The sequence below is a fragment of the Panthera uncia genome (assembly GCF_023721935.1).
Source record: "Panthera uncia isolate 11264 chromosome C1 unlocalized genomic scaffold, Puncia_PCG_1.0 HiC_scaffold_4, whole genome shotgun sequence".
Taxonomy (NCBI): domain Eukaryota; kingdom Metazoa; phylum Chordata; class Mammalia; order Carnivora; family Felidae; genus Panthera; species Panthera uncia.
Window position 1 is genome coordinate 52,154,162 of NW_026057585.1, and position 23,296 is coordinate 52,177,457.

General features: G+C 42.0%; 1 protein-coding gene and 1 pseudogene across 3 annotated transcripts in view; one reads left to right on the forward strand and one right to left on the reverse strand.

The window, feature by feature from the left end:
- Positions 1–70: 70 nt before the first annotated feature.
- LOC125913664 (NADH-cytochrome b5 reductase 3-like) lies at positions 71–16,836 on the reverse strand (annotated as a pseudogene).
- Positions 16,726–23,296, forward strand: part of JAK1 (Janus kinase 1) — a 692,496-nt gene continuing 685,925 nt past the window's right edge. For all 3 annotated transcript variants that reach the window (XM_049618533.1, XM_049618532.1, XM_049618531.1), the window contains exon 1: positions 16,726–16,964. The gene's annotated coding sequence lies outside the window, so the exon portion shown is untranslated. The remainder of the gene's footprint in view (positions 16,965–23,296) is intronic.

Below are 23,296 nucleotides of genomic sequence, written 5' to 3' on the forward strand. Positions count from 1 at the left end.
GTACATACCAGGAGTGGAATCGCTGGGTCATAGGGTAATTCTATGTTTAACTTTTTGAGAAACTGCCGAACTATTTTCCACAGGGACGACACCATTTTACATTCCCAGGGCCCAGCCAACAGAAGGTGAAGCAATGCTCTTTGGAATGGCCCATGGGGTCCAGGTTGGACAGGCAGGCATACTGGCTCATGGGCAGGAGCAGCAGGGGCTCCACTTCTGGGGGTGGTAGGTGGTTCCATATTTCTCTTATTTGCAAAGTCCTAGCTATAATCCAAGGCTTCAGGGGTCTGTCCACCATGTACTAGAGCTTGAGGTAAGTGGAGTGTTCATTCCTTAGTTCCTCCAGCTTTGGCTGCAGCAGGATATCCTTCTTGGTCCAATTGGCAAAGAGCAGTTGGCACATGGTGTAGTCATCCAGGTCCTTCATGATGTCACAGATCACCTGCAGCATCCCTCAGATGCTTTGGGATGCCCGTTCCTCCCATAGTCACACCAACAGACTTCACCATCTTGATGACAAGGTTAGATTTATTGTCTGGACAGATGGCCTTTGCCTGGGTAGACTAGCAGCCCATTTGAGCCCTGGAACGTAATCAATGATGTCTTCCATCTTCATGGTTTCCTGGTACTGGGACATCTTTCCTTCTAGCGGGAAACTTGGGATGGATGCCTTTACAGAAAATCTTGGTGACCAAACGCACTAAGCCCTTGTCATCATGGCCAGAGATGAGTATATAGGGCGAATAACCAGGTTTTGGTGGATTTGAGTCAATAGTAGATGTGCTGGCCAAAGGGGAGGCCTAGAATGTGATGGGGTTATAGCAGGATGAAGTAGAACCACTGGGTGTCATGGCCAATATTCTCCTTGTTGATGAGCCACAGTGGGTACTTGATATCCAGGCTTTTAAGGTGATATCCAATAGTGGATAGCTGAGCAGGCTATAGAGGAACCAGACTGGGGAGAGCACCACATGCCCCAGTATTCTCAGCTGGGCCTTGTGGTGGTGTCTGCTGTCCAGGCCAAGACAGTTGGGCTGCCTCTTTTCACTTCCTTAATAATATCCTTTGATGCACAAAAGTTCTTAATTTTGATAAAGTTCAATTTATCTATTTTTTTCTTTTGTTTCTCATTTGATGTCTTATCTGAGAACCCATTGCCACACCCAGAGTCACCAAATTTATCCCTATATGTTCTTCTAAGAGTTCTATCGTTCCGTTTCGAGTTAATTTTTGTATATGATGTGAACTAGGGGTCCAACTTCATTCTTTTGCACGTGGAAATCCGGTTGTGCCAGCATTATCTGTGGAAAAGACTAATTTTCCCCTGTTGAATGGACTTGGCGTCTCTGTGGAAAATAAATTGGACATAAATGTAGGGGTTTATATCTGGACTCTCAATTCTTTCCATTGGTCTATATGTCTATCCTTATGTCATTATCACACGGTTTTGATTACTTTAGCTTTGTAGTAAGTTTTGAGACCAGGAGGTGTGAGTCCTCCAACTCTGATCTTTTTTAAGACTATGTTATGTATTCTGGGCCCCCTGCAACCATACAAATTTGAGAATAGGTTTTTCCATTTCTGCAAAAAAGGCTGTTAGAATTTTGATAAAGATTCTGTTGAATCTCTAAACCACCTTGGGGAATATTGCCATCTTAACAATATTAAGTCTTCCAATCCATGAACATGGATGTCTTTCCATTCATAGCCATACCTTGGAAATATTGTGGTTTTGGTTCCAGACCACCACAATAAAGCAAATATCACAATAAAGCAAGTCAAATGAGTTTTTTGGTTTTGCAGTGCATATAAAAGTTATGTTTACACTAGACTGTAGTCTATTAAGTGTGCAATAACATTGTGCCTATAAAACCCAATGTATATACCTTAATTAAAATATACTGTGTTGCTATAACTGACTGAGCCACCCAGGCGCCTCTGATTTTCTTTTTTTTAAAGGCTTTACATGTTTTTATTTATTTTTGAGAGAGAGAGAGAGAAAGAGAGAAAGATCAAGCTACCACAATCATGGCAGGGGCAGAAAGAGAGGGAGACACAGAATCTGAAGTAGGCTCTGGGCTGTCAGCACAGAGCCTGATGCGGGGGTCGAACTCATGAACCGTGAGATCATGACCTGAGCCGAAGTCTGATGCTTAAATACACTGAGCCCCCCAGGTGCCTACATTGATTGATTTTCTTAATGTTAAACTACTCTTGCATTCCTGAGAAAAATCCCACCTGGTCATGGCATATAATCCTTTTAATATGCTGTTAGATTTGGTTTCCAAGTATTTTGTTGAGGCTTTTTGCATTCATGAGGGATATTGGCCTGTAATTTTCTTTTCTTGTGATGTCTTTATCTGCTTTTGGTATTGGAGTAATGCTGGTCTTAAAGAATGGCTTAGGAAGTGTTCTCTCCATCATGTTTAAGTGCATCAACTTTGGAGGCAGGTGGTATAAATTTTAATTCTTCCTCTGCTACCAAAAAGTTTGTAGCAAGTTATTTTGTCATTTACCTTCTCTAAACTTAATTTTCCCTTCTGTAAAATGGGAGTATTAGGAGAATTCATTGGGATCATTCATTGTAAAGCCAGTGGTGTGCTGGTAAATGTTTAACAACCAGCTCTTAGAGGATGTGGAGGTGGAAAACCCTGATTTGGAGTGTTTGCCAATGTCCATGTGGTAACTACTCCTGCCATTACTGGCTTTAAGGTGCAAATAGAGTTAAAGAGACATGCACACAGTCTGTTCTCACATGCCAGTGGGAGCTGACTCCAGGACATTGGTTTTGTTTTTTAAGTGTGAAGTACACAATAGGTTATCAATCGATAAATATCATTTTCAGTTGCCTTTAACAAAAATAAAATAAATGAAAATAGGATGATTCCTGCAAAGCAAGATTTATAATCTCCCTCTCTATTGCCTTCTGTTCTAAAATATTCTATATTTAATGTTATCCTCGGATAGTCTATCCTCTGTGGAAATCACATTTTATACCCATTTTCTAATTTTAGATCTTGTTATCATTGTTTATACTGAACATAATCACAGGAAGGATGGTCCTTGCCCACAAGTCTGTTTGCCCTGCTGGCAACTGGCCGCACCTGGAGGGACTTGTTGCTCCTAACTGCTTAACATACTAACTTTGATGGCTGCAGGGAAACTTAGAAGCATCATTCTGCCTTGGCTTCCTGGTTGCTAAGGTCTTCTGCTTGATATTGGCCCTGGCAGGAATCACCAGCCAGTCCTGCTTTCCCTGGAAGGCACACATAGATTGCCCAACCGCCACCATTGGGCAAATGATTCAGCAAATGTCATGCCCTCTACACTTTTGCTCAGACCTGGTCTTAAGAAAATTTATGAAGGAAACAAAGACTATCTTACCCTGTCTCCTGGGCATCTAGTGTTAAACCTGTGACTAACTAAGTCACTGTGTTGTCCCATGTTCTTTATCCATCCATCCATCTATCCATCCATCCATCCATCCATCCATGACTTACAGAATGCTTGTGGCTGCATATATGAAGATGCTAGATGGGCCTAGTGTCCATAAACTCACAGCCTGGGATGGAGCCAGGTGGTGTGGAGATAGAGATGCAAATGAATAGTGAGAATAAGGTATGATAAGAAAAAGCACGAACGTATATGCAAAGTATTATGGGAAACTAAAGGATGAATTCTGTTTGCCTGGAGGAGCTATGGAGGTTTTTGCAGAGTGTGTGCAGGTAACCAAAGGGTGAAGCAGAGGTTTGGGCCAGATTATGACAGACTTTCTATGCTCAACGTGCCATTAAACTTGATCCTCCAGCAATAGGGAGTCTTTCTTTCCTTTCCTCTTCCATTGCCCTGTATCTTAGGACTTCAAGGCCCTGGTCCCTGCTAATAAAATAATAACCAACTTTTTTAGGGCTTACAGTGTGCCAGATACTGTACTAGGTGCTTTAAATTCATTATTTAACTATCTTCACAACAACCTTCGAAGACAGAAAATATCATCATCCTCGTTTTACAGAAATGTTTTACATAAAATGTTTTACAGTTTTATGAGAAAACTGAGATTTAAAACTCCAGGTCACACAACTGGGAATAGGCAGAGCTATAACCCACTTCTGATTCACAGCCAAGCCTGTGCTCCTAGAAACATGAGCCAGTAGGACTTGGTATCGTTGAGGCATCAGGAAGAGTGGTTCCATCTCCCCAAACCCGCCTCCAAAACTTCCCTACGTTTTATGATGCTCATACCTCAAACCCTCTTACCTCCTACCTGGGCTGATAACAACCATCTGAAAGCACCTTGTTTAGGAGACATTCATAGTTATTGGGGAGAAGGGCTTCGGAGGATGTTGATGGCAGTGTCAACTTACCCTCAAGGACTGTGGTTGCTTCTGGGTGATGTTGAATTAACGATTCATCTGCTCATGCATAAGTCACCTAATGCCCCTCCCAAATAATGTAATGTGTTAGCCCAGTTAAAAACACCCACTCAGCTAAATGGACCGTCAGTTCTGTCAACTCCCATTGTACACTCTCTGCAAAAGGAAGCAGGAATTCTCTTTAACCTTGTCAGGCAGAGTTAAATTTATATATGAAATTAACTTTATATTAAATATGCATATATTTATAGGCATAATTTAACTCTAAAATTGTGTGTACAAATGAATAACCTGAAGCTCAGAAAGATGAAACCACTTGTTCAAGGTCATAGAATCAGTTTTCTTCCTACTATTGAAGGACTCTAACATTGGGGTGGTCTTTAGTCTGTATCCTAGCGAATAACTGCCCTTCTTTTTTAATAATGAGACTTGGAATGTCCCTGAAGAAGTATTATTATTTTAGAGATGTGGTGTAGTGAAAAGAGCAAGGGCTCTGAAACCAGGTATTCCTGCATTAAGATTCTAGCGCCTGCTCTGTAGTGGTGTGACCTTTGGCAAATCACCTCACGTCACCTGAAAGGCTGACTGTGGGAATTGCAGCAGATGACTGGCCCCTGGGGTACCTCAGTACGGGTTAGTCCTTTCCAGCTCTCCTCAGTGTAACACGAATGGACATCTCCAGCCATCTCAAGCAAATTGGTTACATACACAATACATTCTTAGAGGTATGTTAACTCATTTTAATCAAAATAAATTCCTGACATGTGGTATTTTGAAGGGCAATTTGGGGAAGGTATTGTGAAACTAGGCAAGTTATACAGCTCCCACAAGGTGGGACTCAGCAGACCAATCAGGGAGGCCCATGACCCGTGAGACTTTTGGGGAGGAAAGAGAAACGCTGCTGTATTGGGGACACAAAATATCTGGTCACATAACACAGGGATAGATGGAAGGAGAAATAGTAATAGAAGGCATCAGAGGACAGATTTCCAGAGAAAGATGCCCATAGTACATGCTGTGTGAATGTGGGGGAGAGAGACCAGTTGCAAGGGGCCAAGAAACCCACCATGATGCCCCTCCTGCATTCTCTCCTGCTTTTGTCCCCCCATAGCACTTTGGGTTTCTCTTAGAGTCACCAGTGCACTTACCTCTTTGTAACAAGGTGGAGAAAATGTCACTATCTTTTTTTTTTTAAGTTTATTTATTTTATTGAGAGAGAGAAAGAGAGAGTGAGCAAGGAAGGGGCAGAGAGAGAGGGAGAGAGAGAATCCCAAGCTGGCTCCATGCTGTCAGTGCAGAGCCTGGTGTGGGGCTTAAACCCACGAACTGTGAGATCGTGACCTGGGCCAAAATCAAGAGTCGGACACTCAACTGACTGAGCCACACAGGCACCCCCAGAAAATATCACTATCTCTTAATAACTGGTGCCAAAATTCCTCTTGGAGCTAGAAGCATCTAGGTTTGGAAAGCTGGGTAGAACAGAATCATTTGGAGAGCTTGAGGCAGAGCGTTGAGACTTGAGGACTTGGGTGTTAGAGGAGGGGCCACTTGCTGTGGGTACTACAGGGAGAATGTGCAATCCTTGGGGGCAATCTGGGATGGAGAGCATGAGGAAAAGAGAGGAGGGAGGGCAGGGGGAAAAGGGAGAGAGCGGCTAGCAGTGCACCCGAGCTGTGATTCCTCCCTACCCTTCCCTATGTCTCCAGCGATGACCACCAAACCCAGGCACCTTCTTCAAAGGTGAGTGCCTTTGATGAAAAAACTGGGAAGGGGCAGAGTTTCATTGCAACATTGTGCAGGACAGATTAGATGTGAGGAAGTGGAAGTGTCCCTTCGGATGTTATTCCTCTCTTGGAAGGGCTGTATACTTGCAGAGGCCAATGAGGGGTTGGGGTCTCAAACGAAGTTTACCCAGATCTATGAGAGGCACAGGGGCCTCAGCTGACTTCCGAGTTATATCTCTAATTTCTTTCTCTTTCCTTCTTTACCTTTCCCTCCCCTCCAAAGCTTACCCAGTACAGCACCTGACATATAGTAGGCACTCTGTAAATATTTGTTGTGCTGAATCATGTAAATATTATGTATAGTTTCTGCTGTCGTGGTATCTAAAATTGAGTAAAGACAACACACATGTATTTCACACATAAAAATAAACCGAATTCTAAAAATTCTGGGAAGGAAATAAATACCATCTAAACAGGTTTAATACTTTCCCACCTCTTTGTTTTTTTAGTATCCTTCAAGTTCAACTCAAATCTCACCCTCCAGGAAGTCTATCTGGACTTTCAGTGATGTTTCCTGTCTCTGAGATCTTATGCCATTTCCTGTCTGTGTCAGCCATTTGCCACTTGATCATTTATTTTTCAAATGGATGTTTTGCCTTTTCCTCTATATACTGCAGTCTCTGAGGACCACCCTTGCTAAGGGCCTAGTATAGTATCCTGTACACATAGTTGTTCAATTGATTGTTACTGATCGTATGTATCTTGCATCAGACTCTCAGAAACTGAAGAATTTATTATGTACTTAGCACATCCTGGTACTGAATAAATATTGTTGAATTGAGTTGAATTGTTGGCTGCCACAGACCTCTGAGAATCTCTGATTCCTAGATCTCACCCTCCTGCCAGAATAAGAGAAGATTAGACCTTGGGAAGAGATCAAATCTAATTCTTGTTAAGCTATAATTTTTTTTCCTATTGCTTTGGGGCATGTAATTTAGGCTTTGTACTCCAAATGAAAATATGATTTATTGGCCAGTCACTTTCACATGGATGCTATGAGGTTAAAAAAATAAAGATGCACAGAATTTTGATGCTGACAGATATTATCAACTCAGAAGTATGAGCTCAGAGAGGTCAAACAGACTGCCTTATGTTTCCTCGGTTTGTTGCAGAGCTCACTGAGCATTTGGGTCCCACACTTTCTGGTTCGTTGGCTTTCCAGGCTCTATTCTTGGTTGTCAGAATAGCATTTCTTCATAGTGTTTTCATTATTAATGCAGCATACTAAGTCTTTGGGGTGGAATAAGCCTCATTATTAGAGCTAGTAAGTCAGGCCAAGGCAATCTGATATTCTTATAAAATCAAATAGATTTTGAAGTAAAGAATCCTTGAGCTCACTACCTTTATCCTACCTATATATAACATCATATATATACACCCTGTAAGTGGACACTTCTGCGTGGACATTCATTATAACAGTTTTGTTGATTCTGTTGTACTGCTGTTAATTACATGAACCACAAAAACCTTCAGTTAAATTAAGCCATAATAAATAAGATTAATAACTCTGCTCTGTATATTGAGTGTTTTTACAAGAAACAATGTTCATCTTTTCAGAAATTACTACATTGACGCCTTGTAAAATAATTATATCAGATATGTGGACTTTTTTTTTTTTAGTAAAAAAGCTTTTGCGTGTCTTCTAATAACTAATGGTGTGAACTACGATTAATTATCCTCATGATAACCCTATGAAGTGGACATTATGATCTTCCTCACTTACAGGCGAAGAAAATCAAAGCTTATGGAAATTTGGTATCTTGCCCAAGATCCCACAGTAGGGGAGGCCGACACTGAATGCGATAAGATATATGTACTTAGCACAGTGCTGGGCAGATAGTGTGTTGAATAAACGCAATTGGAAAAGTCAGCATGAAGGGAAAATCAGTGAAAAGGAAGACAAAAGCTGTTTTGAAGGTGGTACATAAAGTATATATTAAAAGTTCCTGTATATAAGAATGCCTGGATGGCTCAGTCGGTCAAGCGTCCGATTTTGGCTCTGGTCACGATCTCACAGTTCGTGAATTTGAGCCCCGTGTTGGGCTCTGTGCTGACAGCTCAGAGCCTGGAGCCTGTTTCAAATTTTGTCTCCCTGTCTCTCTGCCCTTCACCTGCTTGTGCTCTGTCTCTCTCTCTCAAAAATAAATAAATATTTAAAAATAAAAAAAAAAGAAGTTCCTGTATATAAAACATGTATGACTAAAATTTGATTCTGAGCTTCCTAACAATCAGCAGGACAAATACAATCAGTTATATGAGTGGTAAGTAACCTTGCCCAAGAGAAGTATAAATATCTGGAGCTCAGACCTAAAGGCCTTTTTTTTTTCAATATATGAAGTTTATTGTCAAATTGGTTTCCATACAACACCCAGTGCTCATCCCAAAAGGTGCCCTCCTCAATACCCATCACCCACCCTCCCCTCCCTCCCACCCCCCCATCAACCCTCAGTTTGTTCTCAGTTTTTAAGAGTCTCTTATGCTTTGGCTCTCTCCCACTCTAACCTCTTTTGTTTTTTTTCCTTCCCCTCCCCCATGGGTTTCTGTTAAGTTTCTCAGGATCCATATAAGAGTGAAACCATATGGTATCTGTCTTTCTCTGTATGGCTTATTTCACTTAGCATAACACTCTCCAGTTCCATCCATGTTGCTACAAAGGGTAAGGGCCTTTTTTTCAAGACACAGCATTTAACCTCCTAGCGAGAACCTTGGAGGATGAGGCAAACTCACCGTGGAATAGATGGGATGGCTGTTAGAAGCCTGGAAAAAGTACCAGCCAACCTGAGTGAGGTGGAGATGCCTGAGTTGCCCTGGCAGAAGGCAGAAGAAGGATTAAGAACTTGAGGGAAAGGGCATGCTAGAGTGGAAAGGCCAGAGGCCCACGAGAGGATTGTTTCATGGGAGACCCAAAGGATACACCATTTACCAAGACGATTAAGAATGTACTGCAGAGAGGTACCAGTGTCACTAAGAAGTCACTTCTGAAGACCTGGGCTTAAGGTAGGAGAATAGTCCCAGAGCTGGGCTCCTTAATGGCCATGGGCATAATGGGGCTCCCTCTAAGAAACAGAGACCAATTGGAAGCATTTACCTATCAGAAGCCATGAGGCCACAATACCATAATAACCAGTAGAGTCAGAGGGCCAGCCAAGGGTGTGGTCTGCAGGAATTACAGAGAGGGTAAACAGCTCATAGTGTCCCAAGGGACAAATGTGTAGAGAACAAAAGTACTACATAAAATCTAAAAAAGAGAGGGCCTATGATCACGTGGTCCTGTGGTCATATATACCACATATGACACCACATAAAGCAGCAGACCTTGTAGAGTGCTGGCAGGCCTTGCAAAGGCACATCTGAAGTGACAGATCAGAAACAACCCTCTGAGAGTCTCGGTTGTCTTCCTGTAGGATATGCTTTAAATCAGAGACCTCTGTATGACAGTGTGTCCACACCTAGAAGAACGAATGGATCCAGGAACAAAGGAATCAGAGTAGGAGTGGTGCCATTTACCATCACTCCTATTGACTCACTGGGGAACTTTGTCCACATTCTGGTCTCTTCAAGTGTTAGGGGTCTTGGACCCTAAACATGGTGTACTCTTGTCCGGGGATGTAACAAGAGTCCCATGGAATTATGAATCATAGCTGTCACCAGGGCCCTTTGGATTCCTCATCTCCAGGGACCAGCAGGGGAAAAGAGTCACCATCATGGCAGGGAGAATCCATCCTCATCAGTAGGAGGAAGTAGAGTTCCTTTTACACATGTAGCTAGGGAAGAATGTGCGTGGTGCCCAGGAGAACACAAGGTCCTGGCACTCTGTTTCTCCACTGGAACTGTGATTGGAAGTGGATAGCACTCCTGGCCTGAGGAGGGTATGACTGAAAAGGGCTCAGCCCTCTCGAGGGTGAGATTTGGGTCATGTCACCAGGTAAGCCACCAGGACCTGCCAAAGTAATAGTTAAGAATGAGGGGAATTTAGAATAGAACAGAAAACAAACAAACAAACAAACAAACAAACAGAATGGACAGAAGAGGGAGAGGATGTGAACCAGCTGTGGCTCTGAGACCAACGGCAGTGACCTGGCCATAGTTTGCCTCATTAACCCCCCTTTTCTAAATTTCCCTGCAGACAGACAGATCCACAGACCTGTGGAGGTCCTGCTCCCTGAACCTGCTATAGAAGTTGGCCTGAGCAGTGCAGTGGGTAGAATGTAGCCTCTATGAAAGTGCACTGCCCAGATCTCCTCCTATGGGTGGCATGACTGACCGAGAGTTCCAGCTTTTCCCCTATGCATCCATTGCTACGTTTGTGTAGGGACTAGGCTTCCCATGCCAATGACTGAGCATGGCAAGCATACTAAGGCAGGCTAGTTCCAGTGAACAATGGCCACTTTGGCTTGAGGACTCCCAAGTGGCTTACCCAAGGTTTTCTTGGAAATGCGTTCTTTCTATCCCAACTTCCCTTTCCTCCTCTTTTCTTCCACAGATATCGGAGCTGCATCATGGTCTGGAGTTGAGTCTTCCCTCGCCTTCTTTTGCTTCCTCCCCAGTAAATCTCTTGCTTATCTAATCCTGTCTTACTTGCTTCTTTCTTCTTTTAAATGTTTACTTTTGAGAGAGAGAGAGAGAGAGAGAGAGAGAGAGAGACAGAGACGGAGAGAGAATCCCAACCGGGCTCCATGCTGTTAGCGCATAGCCTGACATGGAGCTTGACCTCACAAACTGTGAGATCATGACCTGAGCTGAAATCAAGAGTTGGACACTTAATCCACTGAGCCACCCAGGTGCCCTCTTACTTGCTTCTTGAAGGACCTAAACTAATGTGTGTTCTCCAGTTAATGACTGGCTAATTTAGTACAGTCCATACACCTTAATGGAGTTAAACCGTGAGTTTGTATATACCCGCTTTCTTAGTCTTCATAAACATTTACTGAGGTAAATGGGCTGGGTAGTATTATTCAGATTTTACATTTGAGGAAACTGAGTATTAATTTAGGAACTTTCCTGGGGTACCCAGCTAGTAAGTGGCAGGGCTGAGCTGAAATTCAAACTTAGATCTCACTCCAAAGTCACCTTTGCTACTCAGCCATTGGACAGTTGGGCTAAGGGCAGAGTTGATAGCTTAAGAGAATCGAAGTTTCTAAGGAAGATGAACCTCATGTTTTAACAGGAGTGAGCTGAGGTAGTTCTCCAAATCAGGACCAAGGTATATCTCCAGCAATAATTTTAGGGTAGTACTAATGCTGTTATCAAATACATGATAGAAGCATCAATGTTCTGGAAAGTAATCCCTCAAAAATTTTAGCCTGGAAAGGTTTTAAGGTGGGTGCTCACAATCATACATATATGATTCACTGGATTTTATCTTTTTTCTTTCTCTGAATTATACTTTTATAACAAATATCTGCTGAACTTTTATGGCATGCATGATTCCTCTCAGGCAAAAATTACATACATTCCTTTTCCTTCCCCATTACATTTAATCAGGCTCTTTTTTCTTACTTTCAGTGTGTCATTATCAGTATTATTTTTTTTTAGTGTTTATCTTATTATTTATTTTGAGAGAGACAGAGAGAGCATGTGCAGGGGACGGGCAGAGAGAGAAGGAAAGAATCCCAAGTGCCTGAGTATTATTGATGGCCTACTGTTTTCATGGCACTAAGAAATGAGAAAGGATCTCTTTCCTGTAAGTGTAATAATTTCCCCACCTTAAAAGGAGACTAATTCAATGGATTAGAGACCACATAGGAAAAGAATTGTCCAGTTACCATCTTAGTTTAGAGGGAAAAGACCTAACATTTTATTTTAGTTTTTCTTTCTTTCTTTTTTTTTTTTTTTGGAGAGTGGGATGAAGGAAAGGGAGAGATTATTAAATAAAAGCCATTTATGGAATAATATAGTTTCAATATAAATAACAAAAAGTTTCAGACACTTTGGAGCATCCATTGAAAATTCAGGTGGATTAAATATTGGATATTTAAAGCATTGAGCTGTATAAAACCTAGAGTAATATAGAAAAAACATTTGAGTCATCCTCCCTCATTCTGTTTCTTAAATATTTTTTCCTCCTTAGCATATATCACTATCTGACATTATTCTAATTACTTACTCATTTACTTGTTTTCAACTATCCTCACCAACTAGGAACCTTCTCTGTCTTGTTTCACTGCTGTATTCACAGTGCAGAATAGAGACAGGCACATAATTTGGTATTCAAGAAATATTTGTTGTATTCGTTTGTCTAACCTAGGGAAAGAGGATGGTTTCCTAGAGAATCACGGATGACAGCATAATGCAAACAAACAACCCACAGTAATCAATATACTTCACTATAAGAAAATGGAAAATTTTTACAAGCATTTTTTTTAGAGTAAATAGTATGCTGGAAAAATATATATCAAAAGTAGGACAGAAACATATTACTATCTTTATTAGAGATATCATTATTACAAATTGCTAGAAGATACTATGATCCCTGTAGATATCAGGTAAAGAATGAAAACAGAATTTCTCCTGCCTACTCCATAGACACACATTGATAAACTAAAAGAAAAATGAAAAATAGAAACTAGTGAGAAAGCACATGGAAAATTATTAATCTCTTTAATAATCATGGAGATTCATGGGTACCTGGGTGGCTCAGTCAGTTAAGTGTTGGACTTTGGCTCAGGTCATGATCTCGTGGTCTCTGAGTTTGAGCCCCACGTGGGGCTCTGTGCTGAAAGCTCAGCCTGGAGCCTGCTTTGGATTCTGTGTCTCTCTCTCTCTCTGCCCCTCACCCGCTCATGCTCTGTTTCCTTCTCTTTCAAAAAATGAATGAACATTAAGAAAAAAAAAAACAAAAAAAATCATGGAAATTCACAGTTAAAAGTAAAAAAAATTAAACATTAAAGATGTAAATATTTATTTACTTATTTTATTTTATTTTATTTTATTTTATTTTAAAGTAAGCTCTGCACGCAATATGGGGCTCAAATTCAGAACCCTGAGATTAAGAGTTGTATGCTTTACTGACTGAGCCAGCCAGGCACCCCAGAGATATAAATCATTTTAAAATGATAATGTTCATTCTTGCAGAACTTGACATTGTGTGTGTTTTTTAGGACAGTGTAAATTTTTGGAAACTTCCTGGAAAGTGACTTGCCAACATGAATCTATGATCAGGAATCTAAAAATATGCAGTCCATTTAACTCAATAATTCCATTTCTGCGAATCTCTCCTAATGGCCTAAATAGTATATATTTAATTATTATTTAAGTTATTTGCATGAGGAAATCTATTAGTTATGAAGACTTCAGTAGTAACAGAAAAATGCTCATATATTGAAATAAATTTAAGGAACAATTTATAAAATTACATGCACACCGTGATCATACTTACATTAAAAATATGGCTAGTGAAAAAAATAACTGGAAGAAAATATATAATATGGTAAGCATATTTATATTAGGGCTGCAAAATTACAGAGATTTTATCTGTCTTCTCTAATTTCCAAGTTTTTGTAATTGAATTTCATCATCTGTACAATGGCATTTTAGTTTTGTTTCGTACAACCTTTTAAAGGCAAACCTTATTGTTTGAATCTATTTTCCCATTGTAATCTAATCTTTTCCAGAGACATAGACTGGTGAGCAAACACTCTTAATGAAGATTTACGTGTGAAACCCATGTGTATGATTGCTGGTTGGATGGAGTGGGTTTTTTTGAGAATTTCCCAATAAGAGGGTTAGTTCAATTTAGATGAATGTTTGTAGCGGGCTTGCAGATTTCATGCCACATGTTACCTATTAGAAGGGGATGTGTGTAGTCCTCCTTCTATACTGTTCTCTGCTTCATATGTTCCTTATAGGGTAACTGTACATTTTTTTTTTTTTTCTATTTTGAAACATAAGATTGAATTCCTCATCCAATTTAGTTGGTGTTCTTGGTCAACCTGTCAACTAATTTGGAAAATTTGGGAGTCACGTGCCGTTCTGCCTTTTGCCTCAGCACCCACATCTAATCAGTCACCGCACAGTCTATTATATCCCCTCAGGCTTTTGACACTTTCATGCTTATCCCTCCTTAGTCTACTGCTTTAATGTTGTTCTTATCACTGGTAGTTTGCGGCTCTACAATGCTGTGGAGGTTAATCTTGTCCTCCAATCCATCATCTACCTTATCTTCACATTAGTGGTTCTCAATAGGGGTGGTTTTTGTCCCCCAGGGAACATTTAGAAATGTCTGAAGACATTTTTGGTTGTCATAACTGGACGAGGAGATGGGTGGGTGGGGGGTGGAGGGCATGGAGGAGAAGCGAGGGGGATTGCTACTGGCATCTAGTGGTTAGAGGACAGAGATGCTGCTGAACATCCTGCAATACACAGGACAGCACCACATAACAAAGAATATTCTAGCCCCAAATGTCAATAGTGCTGAGGCTGAGAAACCCTGCCCTAGGGTGATTCTTGTAAAATGTAAACCTGCTTAAATACCTAAAGAACACACTATATTTTTCAGGCAAGATTTTTGCATGACTCTTATTCCCCAGCCACACAAGCATATATGTATTACTGTCTGAATATGCCACGATCCCTCTGGGGCTCCTGTGATTTATCTGCTGCTTATAGCATCTTCTTCCTGACTTCTTCAGGCTAGGTTGGGTAATTCTCCTCTATGACCAGTTTTGGAAGAGCATGAATCACACTGAACGGTCACCCGTCAGTTATGCCACTCCAGTGTGAGAACCAGAGGTCAGGAGCTGGGTGTTTCCCCCCAGAATCCTCAGCACTTAGTGCAATGCCCAGTATGGGGAAATACACTCAGCCAAGGCCCTCTCTCCTTATTCCATGTCGTGAGTCTTTCAAGCAGTCAGATTCATTCTTGAGTACAATGGGGTCATTGCTGCTGTCCTGACTGGCCTTTATCTTTACTTTTCGCCTTCCCTGAAATGTGGCTCTTTCATGTTTCTGTCTCCATTCATTCACTCCCACCTGTTCTTTAAGGCCCAGCTCAATAAAAATGACTTACCGAGCCCACCACTGTGCCAGACCTGCATTATCTTCTTTATAAAATGTTTATATATTTTTGAGGGGGGAGGGCTCAGTGAGAGAGGGAGACACAGAATCCAAAGCAGGCTCCAAGATCTGAGTTGTCAGCACAGAGCCCGACCTGGGGCTTGAACCTGCAAACTGTGAGATCATAACCTGAACCGAAGTCAGATGCTTAACCTACTGAGGAACCCAGGCACCCTGGGGCTGCATTATCTTAGTTCACTTTCAGCATAATCCCTGTAAGGAAGGTATATCCCAATTTAACAGGTGAGGAATGTGATGTGAACAGCCCTGAGTTGCAGGTGAGGCAATACATGCACACAAACACCCACAAATGGAGACAGCTGGGGCCACAACCCTCCCTGCTTGCTTCTCCTGACCTCTCTGTTAACTCTTCTATCTCCTTCCAGAAGGCAGTTTGGAGATCTTTTAGTCTGCCCCTCAACTTTTATGAGTAACCTGTAACTTGTTTAGGGTATCACAGGTGGCTAATGGTGGGAGCCAGACCTAAAATCTAGAACTCTAGAATCAAGTGCTCTTTTCACTCACCAGGAACCACACTGGCACTTCTTGCTCAGTATGAGGTAAGTCTTAGTAGTCCCCCAAGTTATCAGGAACCCTCCAGCAGGATTAGCTGGGCAGGTGGGGCAGTCTTAGTCCACAGTGACTGAGCTGCAGAAGCCTGACCTCATGCCTAGGAGGATTTTCCCGGGGAAGGCACTGGATTGTTTCAAGCTTGGGAGTGGAACAGATTTGAAATGTTAAACGCTCACTGTAGAAAATTAAATAGAGACTGTAGTCTCTTCTATTCTCTAACTGTTGGAACAGTTAGAGAAGTGAAAGGACTAGAGATTCCTTGGAAGTAAAATTGTCAGGATCTGACTGTAGACTGCCTACGGGATATGAATCCTGGCTGTAGTGTGACTTTAAGATACATAAACCTCAATTTGTTTTCTCATAGCTAAAACGAGGATAATACCTACTTTGAGAGATTATTAGTAAAAAATGAAAAGTGCTGAATACATGAATACATTAGGTATCAACAAATGTTTTTTTTTGTTTTTGTTTTTTTTTTTTAATTTAAAAGAGCTCTTTAAATAGGGCATGGGTTGGATCTGAAGTACCTTGTCTATGTCAAATAAAATTTGTTCTTAAGTTCCTGCTAGTCAGGTGCTCTACAGCTCATCTCTTATTCTGTCGCGACGAGGGGCAGAGGACTGTGATCAAAGCATCGCGGTGCAGGAGCACATCAAACTTGGGAGATGTCACCCTATGGCCAAAACCTCACAACAATTTTACTTTTTGCCCTTTCAGACCTCTCCTCCATAGACTGGTGTTTCTAGAAGACGCGGTGTAAAGAAGCGAGTGAGGCGGGGGAAGCATGAACGACGCCGAGTGGGAACCGGACGGGAACACTAGTGGCGCTGGTTCTTGCGCGGTAGCTGAGCCCACCACTGGTCTGCAGCCTCCGCCCCCTGTTTCTTAGGCTGTAGCTCGTGACGTCACGAGGAGGCGGGACCGACTTCGGCCTGGGAGGCGGAGCCAGCGGCGGGGCGGGGCGGGAGCGTCGCGAGGGCAGGCCGCGGCGGCCGCGGAGTAGCTAGCAGCCGCTTCCAGCGCTGGCCTGCGCCCCAGCCCTGATTTCCCATCCCGCGCCCCCTCCTCAGCCCCGGGCGTGCGCTCGCCGGGGCCCTGCGGGGCTGGCCGCTGAGCTAGCAGGCCGCCGGACCTGCGCAGCGACCCGGAGCACCCTCCGGCCCAGGCGCACACGGAAGTGGTGAGTGAGTGTCACGGAGGGGAGGTGGAGAAGCCTGTGGCGGCCGCCGACGGCCGGGCGAGGGGCGCGGAGCCGGGCGCCGGCGGCCGACGCGGCCGCTGCTCTCTGTTCTTGGGAGTCGCGCACCCCCGGCCGCTCAGCAAGCGGGGCGGTGGACCGGGGGCCCGGGCGGGCTGGGGGCGTGTGGGTGCGGGCGAGGAAGCGGGGGATTTCCAGCCAAGCGGAGTCTGCTGGCGGCGGGGAGGTTGGGGGGCGGGAGCCCCACGCCAGGATGGGGGGGATGGTTAAGGCTCGCCGCCCCCTCCCCCAGAGCACACACCAAATTTTCATAAACAAGTCTGGAACGCGCTGACATCCTGTTTATACCACCCTGAGATACAGGCGCGGGCTTGAGGTCTGACGTTCTTCGCTCTTGAACCGAGAACTTGACCGCCAGCACTCTGGCATAATTGCTGTTGGGGTAGGGGCGGGAGGAGGTTTTCTCTGGCCTCAGGACGGAGGCCGAGGGTCTTCGCCGTTGTCCTCCTTTGCCATCTCAGCGAGGGAAAGTTTGTGAGATTTGGGGGCATGTCTGGGGCAAGGAGGGGGCATCTGTGGACTCAGGAAACGCCCCCTCCCCCTTTAGGGTCTTTTGGGACCGTGGCCTAGCAGCCAGCGAGGAGGGGGAAAGACACATCTTGGGGAAAGACACATCTTGGGCGAGAGGGCCTGGGAAGAGGAACAGTGAGAGAGAGCGACTGGGGGAAGTGCGAATCCTTCTGTAATGGGACTGAATAACTGAAACTAGGGCTGGTCTCTGGCCTCCTGTCTTACTCCTCAGACCCCATCCGCGCGTGGTCGCCAAGCATCAAAGGGAGATGTCGCTTTAGCAGGACTGGTAAACACCCCTCTCAAGTCACATCCCAAGGTTCTAGGGATGTGGGCTCCTTGGATGTGTGTTCATCACGGAACTTCTTTAGGGAGAATAGATAAAAGGTGTGATTATTGGCAGGTGTTCACATTTTTAAAACATTGTGTATTCTCTGAATTCCTGTGTGTCCGTTGGGGAAAGGAGCGAGCCACTTCTCTGATAAGTAAGTGGCTGTGAGCCGTCGGTCTTTAAGCCCAGGGTAAATACATGCTATTAACCTTTCTTTTCTTTCTTCCTTTTCTTTCTTTCAGAGTCAGAGTTTTTCTTTCAGTGGCAGGAGTTCACAGCGGTATAAAATTGTCATTGCTTCTTTCAGGGAGGAATGCATTAAAAACCTTGGACAGTTAAGTGAGGAGTAGAATGCAGAAACAATTAGATTTGACTGTGGAGTCTTTGTTGGCAATTTTTAAAGGAAAGGATCATGGGCATATACACGGTGCAAAAAAAAATTTTTCACATGAGCATTTTATATTGATTAAATCCTTGTTCTTCCTTTTCCAAAACCCCATTTTGTGCTGTTTCTCGCTTTTGCTTTTGGTGGCTCTGTTTTCTAAGACCAGGGAGTCGTTCTCACTGAAGGATCAATGTGTTCTTTTTTGTACTTTGTGGTGAAGGTTAATGGAGACCATAAGGGTACCAGATACTTGGGGTACAATATGCTGTGTATTATGGAGAAAATGTCTCCAATATATATAGATCCAGATCACGTTTAAAGTACATCATACCTGAGTGATTGTGGACATTATGAATAGGAATAATCACCATCTTAATAATTCTACTTATCATATTAACTGAGCACTTTCACTGTATCTTGATTTCTCTAAATAGCTACAAAAATGCATTTTTAAATCCAGAGATTGCAGTGTGATATTCTGCATTGAATAAAAGCCAGTTTAGTTTCCCCATTCCATGATATACTAATTGCAGTTATTAGGAAATGATGATGGAGGGTAAATAAATTGTACATATATAGATAAAATAATTCACTTTCCAAAATATAACATATAACTACTTGCAAATTGCTATAATTTAAGCAGTCTTAGTGTCCGTTTAATACTGTACTTGTGACTATCTTTCTGGTCATTTGGTATCCACCCTTAGTACAGATTAAGATGAATTATGTTGCAAGATTTTTTCAATTCAGGAATTTGCTAAGAAGCTGCTAAAAATAAGGAATTTTGAGGGTGGAGATGCTTTTGCAGGAATAGGGATTTGGATGAAATGGCATGAAGGAACTTAAATTGAGTGCTTTTAAATCAGATTGTTAGGTCTACCAGTTTAGATTCTGGGTTCACAAACACTAGTGGTTTCAACTGCAGACCACAAATTCTAGTAATGTTTTAAGGTTATCACTCAATTTCTTCTGAAAAGCTTTAGGTCATACATATATTTGGACAGAAACCCAACTGAAGCAAGTATTGAGAGCGTGTGTAGGTTTATATTCACTTTTCTAGAGGGAACACTCGTGTATAACTGCGTTAATAAGGTTCATTAGCAAAGACCAAGATCTGTGTTTTCTAACTCCTCTGATAAGTGTTTTTCCCCCTAAACCCATGTGTATCATTTTATATTTTTTATTACGTGTGTCCTTGTTGTGTTCTATGAGGTAATTTATGCTTTTCAGAAAATTTATCATCTGAGATGTAACTATTCGTACAAGGATATTTTTCTTGTTCATTTCCACATTTAAAGTTTTTTTTAAGTGAATGGGGAATTGGTTAATTAACTCCATGTCCCCGAACAAGCAGCATCTGATGCTTTGTGATTTCTTGTGGCTTAGTGGTATATGGAGCTTTGTCATAAAGTAGAGATGCCAAAAAGAACCTCCCAGATACTTTTAGACCAGTATTTCTCAGCTGGGTATGATTTTGTGCCCGAAGGGATGTTTGCATTTTCCAGAGACATTTTTGGTTATTACAACTTCGGGGGTGGTATGGGAGGGGGCAGTGTTGTTGGCATCTAATGGCAAGAGGTCAAGGATGTTCCTAAACATCCTATAATGCATGAGGCAGCCCCATAGAACAAAGAATTATCTGGCTCAAAATGTCAGTAGCGCTGGGGTTGAGAAATTCTCTTTCGAAATGCCAGGTAGGAAACAAGAAGATGTGGGCTTCTGTCTTGGCAAATAGCTTCCCTTCAGTTCCCAATTTTCCTCATCTGTAGAATGGAAGTAAAAGTGTTCACCATTTCAAAAAGTTGTTGGGGGAAAATCAGTTAAATAATGCATGGAAACTATGAAGTGCCACACAAATATAATTGTTGGGAAGACATGATTTTTAAAAAAAATTTTTTTTAACATTTATTTATTTTTGAGACAGAGAGAGAGCGTGAACAGGGGAGGGTCAGAGAAAGAGGGAGACACAGAATCTGAAACAGGCTCCAGGAGCTGAGCTGTCAGCACAGAGCCCGACATGGGGCCCGAACCCACGGACCGTGAGATCATGACCTGAGCTGAAGTCGGACGCTTAACCGACTGAGCCACCCAGGAGCCCCAAGACATGATTTTTTAAATTGTTAGATATATTAGTAGTTGACGAGCAAAGAGGTTAAGGTTATGGAGTGAAAAGATTGGATGGTTTGGTATTATTGAATTGTTACTAATTTTGGGGGGAAAGGATTTATTTAATGTAGTTTTCTTATAACATAAACTTCAAAGCTCTATAATTTCTTTAAACCTAAGGATTATTTTTTCATCATAGCAAGAGGGAACACTCACTGTAGAATAATTAGAAAATTGAGGAAAGTGGAGGAGAATAGTCATCCATGGTCTACTCCCTTTCCCGTTTAAAGACCATTGAGTTCTTATCAATTTCTGGAAGAGTCCTTAAAATTGGAAGAAGAGCTAACGATGAGAAAAGGAGCAGTGAAGGTGCTGTTGACCAGAGAAGGTACTATTTGTTTCTAAGCCCTTCATTTTCTCTTTTTTGGTAATTACCACGTACAGGTAAAATGCATTATAGGAGACATTAGAAAAATTGGTTCATTGTTTTCATACTTTGTGGGCTAACCTCCAAGCCATGTTCTCACTCGGCATGTTGTTTCCTCTCTGCTTCTTGCTCTCCCCTGTACTCAGCTAGGTGTGCCACTATTGCTTCCTGTCTCGAAAACCCAGCGGTAACGTGGGGTTTTAAGCAGCTGCCATGTTGAAATGACTGGGTTTCAGGGGCAGGAAACTGCTTCCTATGAGTATTCTTCCCTCTGAAGTGCACCAGGTTTTTTGGTATTTGGGGGCAACAAGCAAGCATAAAACATGAAGTTCATTTCCATGATATATTTACTTCTAAGATTTTATGATCTGTGATTCTTAGCAGCTGGCAGCAGGTACACATTTTTCCTTGGTGCTCTGTGAATAAATTGCCCAGTCTGGAGGCGAGACTTGCATTAGAAGAAAAACGAAAATTTCTTTAAGTCTGCTCTAGCCAGAAGACAGAGCTGGTCTTTGTTGGGATATTTTTAATCTGTGGTAACTGAATTTATTTAACAGTAATATTCACACAACACTTTGTTCACTCCTTTATTCATTCAGTAAATACTTGTTGAGCCTGTGCTATGAATCTCAGGGAGTGAATAAACAGAAAAAAGCATGCAAAAATCCTTGTCCTTACAGACTTTACAGTCTAGTGGAAGAAACTTGGGAGTTGTTCATTCAGGGTTTCTCGGTTGTAGATTTTACACATGCAAAAAAGTAAATCCTTTTTTGTAAATGTAGCCAGGCTGCTTGTTTTGATCCGAGCTGCGACAATGTGGGCAACTTAAGCTTGTCTCATCAGTAAAAAGAAATAAAGATGGTACCTACCTCTAAGCTTGTTTCGAGAATTGAATGACTGTGCCTGAAGAGTTTGGAATGGTGCCAGGCACAAGGTATAAGCCAAACATTTGTGTTTTTATTTTTTTATTGGTGAGTGCTTTGGGTTAAAAACAAAATGAAGAGCTTAAATCGTGTCCAGAATGCTTTAAAATGGTAGGGAGGGGCGCTGGGGTAGCTCAGTCATTTAAGCTTCCGACTCTTGGTTTCAGCTCAGGTCGTGATCTCATGGTTCATGGGTGCAAGCCCTGTATTGGGCTTGGTGCTGACATTACAGAGCCTGCTTGGGATTCTCGCTCTCGCTCCCTCCCTCCCCGCCCCCGTTCTCTCTGCCCCTCTCTACTTTCTCTCAAAATAAATAAACTTAAAAAAGATGACAGGGAAGTGTGACCCATTAAATACAAAACAGAGTGGCTAATACATTCTATATTAGAAAGGCTTCGATTAGAAACGGATAAACCAAAGAAGTTTAGGCACTTAAAGTATGCAGTTTCTGAAATCTAGAGGAATTTGTTATGTAGACCGCACCAAAGATGATAACACATTAGGTGTTGTATTTTTAAGGAAAAATGAGAAACAAAGGTGCCTTTAATTTAACTTTAAAGGTCATGCAAAGTATATAATTTGGTAGGAATGTATTAGACTTTCTGGGCAAGTCAATATAAAGGTACGGTGTTGCTCTCACTGATTCAGTTTACTTAGGAAGTGGCAGAAACATAGGCATACCCTTTTGTAAAATGGTGTTTTCAGAGTTGTGTGCAAGTTAAAAATCTTACAAGTCAGATGATGTGTTAGGGAATTTTGCTCTTTAAGCAATTGTAAGAGTTTAAAGGAACTCTGAAGTATATATTCAGTTTCTCCTGAATTTTGTCTTACCAGTTTCTATTTCAGATATGTGCTTTCCAGAAGCAAGGTTTACCCAAAATACAAATTGCACAAGAAAGTTAGCCCTTCCTCCTACTTATTTTAAATATACCTTTAGTTCCTTCTCAGTACTGTTTATATTGCATTTATATTCTCAAGAATAACAGTTGCCACGTGGTTGGAGAAGAGCTCTTGACATTTTCATCCCATGTTCTTTGATAACAAAGGTGTTAGTTGTATCTTTTCCTTGTCTTCTGGTAAAATTCTCTGATTTAACTTTGTGGAGGGGCAGCTCAAATGGTGAACAGGTTGGCCTGTAGGTATTTAAAAAATAAATTTAGGTTGATTATTTTCAGGTGCATTGGGTAACTCAGGTAAGTTTGTATATTTAAAGTAGAAATAGGTAAGAACATTTTGTAATTAACACAGCTCTTGTTTTTAATGGTGATTTAAAGGGCTTACGGCTATTAGAATTGACAACAGTTCATTCAATTAAGCACAATTATATCTGCAGACTTATTTGCAGTTAATTTGCTCAAGCTGTAGCAAGGCTGTAATTTTAGCAGTTTTTTTTCAATAAGTAGAATTTAAAATCTTTATCGTAAGAGAAAAGACAAAAAAAATTAAGGAGAAAACAATCTGCCAAATGTATATTTTCCCAGTAAAAAATTTTGTTATTGAACAAGATTGTACACAGGGAGGCAGACACTACCCTCCCCCCCCCCCCCCCCCCCCCCCCCCCCCCCCCCCCCC